Raw genomic sequence first — 2,355 nt, 5'->3', positions numbered from 1 at the left:
ATGAGTTCAGCTGTGAAGATGGATTTATTCTCTCCCAGTTGAAAAGAGTTTTGAAAGTTAAGGTCTGGAATAACGAAAGCAGCACCAGCTCTATCATTTACAACAGAGCCGTCTGTAAAAATCTTTAGATGATTAAGGTATTTCTCTTCCAAAATTGATTCGTACATGCGATGTAAGTAAATTTATGTTGTCATCTTTGGTCAGATCAGTGTGATCGATATCAAAGTGCGCTCTTTGAAGTTCCCATACAGGTGTAGGTGATACTACAGACCTTTTAGCAAAATGTGGGGTTTTATTCACGCCGGAATTGGTTAAAATACTTGACGTGTATGTTCCCAGTGTGGTATGAGAGGATATAGATCTAGCTCTCTTTGGAAAATCGCGGTCGGATTTGAGATTTATTTCCGATTCCAAATCATTTTCGTCCGTTAAACTTCTCAAGACAAATTTACTACACGCAAGTTCCCTTTGATCCTCTAATGGTAATACTCCCGCTGCACTGTACGTTTTCTTACTGGAAGCATGGACTGGTAAGCCAAGTGCCAGTTTATATGCTCTGCAGTCTATGCTTTGAATTTTTTTCAATAAATATTTCGGTGCACTGAAGTACACTTCTTGTGCATATATAAGTTTTGACCGAACAAGTGAAGTGCAAAGGTGTAGTAGGATGAGTATGTCCTCAGTTGTCCTGGCTCCATGGTTGTTTGCATACTATTTTCAAAAAGTTTAATGTTTTCCTGGCCTTTGTTAAAATGTAATCGATATGATGATTCCAAGTAAATTTTGATGTAAGGTGTGTGTGTGTGTGTGTGTGTGTGTGTGTGTGTGTGTCTGACTCTCTCTCTCCCCCTCTCTCTCTCACAGTTGACTCACATGGATGTGAGGGCCCAGAAGCCTGCTTGGTGAGGCACAGAGGACCAGTGTGTCGTGGTTATCTCGCAGTCCAACTCGCATCCTGGGACAGTCCTGTGGGTACACTGGAGCTCTGTATCTGCCTGTCTGTGTGTCTGTTTAGCTGTAACATACTCACAGACTCATACATTTATGTATAACTGTAACTGTGGTGTGTGTGCGGCGTTTATTGCTGGTCATCATTGATTTGACATCTGTTTACTGAAGTGATGTTTTTGACTGGACGGGTGTAAAAATCACGTGCGTGTAATACGCGTGTGTGTAGATGTTTGAGAACGCACTAAAACTGTACATTCATATTTTTGACAGAATGGGCAAGGGAATATTCGGGGAAACAATCAAAGTAACAAGATCTACATGAACTAACGACGAAATCAACTATGTATGTGAGTGTGCGAGTGCATGCGTGTTCACAGTTGCGCGTACATGAACTTGCACATAACAACAAAATAACGATATACATTCTCACTATGCATACCCCCCTCCCCACCCACCCCCTTCTCCACGCCCTCCTCTCCCCATTTTTGACTCACTTGTGTAAACAAAGTGAGTCTATGTTTTAACCCGGTGTTCTGTGTGTCTGTGTGTCCGTGGTAAACTTTAACATTGACATTTTCTCTGCAAATACTTTGTCAGTTGACACCAAATTTGGCATAAAAATAGGAAAAATTCAGTTCTTTCCAGTCATCTTGTTTAAAACAATATTGCACCTCTGGGATGGGCACAAAAAAATAATAATGAAGCCTAATTATATGCAAACTGCATTTACTGTTATATTTATATTTTTTGTATTCTCTAAACTTGGCACTTTGATCTGATATTCTGACCCAACAACAAGAGCAGTCATTATTTTCATTTTTTGTTCAAACAGTAATTTCTTTTGCTAAGCATGGAAGTTTTATTTATTTTGCAAACGTTTTGGTGCAGATAGTAAAAAAGGGGAAATTACTCTGTAATTAATGCTAGGGGACTTAATTCGAATCTAGTTAGGACTTTTTTTCTTTTCTTTTTTTAACGCGAAGCTTTATAATAACAAATGCAGAACACATTTTAACGATCAGATTTAAAAAAAAAAAAAAAAGTGTATCACAAGTGAGTCTTGAAGGCCTTGCCTCTCTTGTTCCACATGTTCTGCAGCTCCCAGCATGGTGTGGTGTGATGGGACACACACAGTGCGCCCCAGTGTTGGTCTTATCGTGCAGTGCCGCATGCATCCTCTACGGTGAACCCGCTGTGTGTGTGTGTGTGTGTGTGTGTGTGTGTGTGTGTGTGCGTGCGTGTGTGTGTGTGTGTGTGTGCGAGAGAGAGAGAGAGAAAAAAAGAAGAAGAAGTGCGCGCGTGGTATGCTGTAGACGCATATATACAGTAATGATTTAGTTGGTAACTTTACACTCTGTGAACTACGTGGTGGGCCTGTCTTCAGGAACATCGGTTGGCACGTTT

General features: G+C 40.6%; 1 protein-coding gene across 7 annotated transcripts in view; it reads left to right on the top strand.

The window, feature by feature from the left end:
• Window positions 1–872: 872 nt before the first annotated feature.
• The window catches only part of LOC143288477 (uncharacterized), a 20,916-nt gene continuing 19,433 nt past the window's right edge, over window positions 873–2,355 (top strand). For 6 of the 7 annotated variants that reach the window (XM_076597006.1, XM_076597011.1, XM_076597009.1 and 3 more), the window contains exon 1: window positions 2,274–2,355. This exon is cut by the window's right edge and continues 77 nt beyond it. The gene's annotated coding sequence lies outside the window, so the exon portion shown is untranslated. Of the gene's footprint in view, window positions 969–2,273 lie in introns of those variants that run through there. The other variant, XM_076597005.1, reaches the window with a different exon arrangement.

This window comes from Babylonia areolata, chromosome 12 (assembly GCF_041734735.1).
Source record: "Babylonia areolata isolate BAREFJ2019XMU chromosome 12, ASM4173473v1, whole genome shotgun sequence".
NCBI classification, from domain to species: domain Eukaryota; kingdom Metazoa; phylum Mollusca; class Gastropoda; order Neogastropoda; family Buccinidae; genus Babylonia; species Babylonia areolata.
Note: the sequence above shows the minus strand (reverse complement) of the source record. Positions and strands in the feature narration are given on the sequence as shown.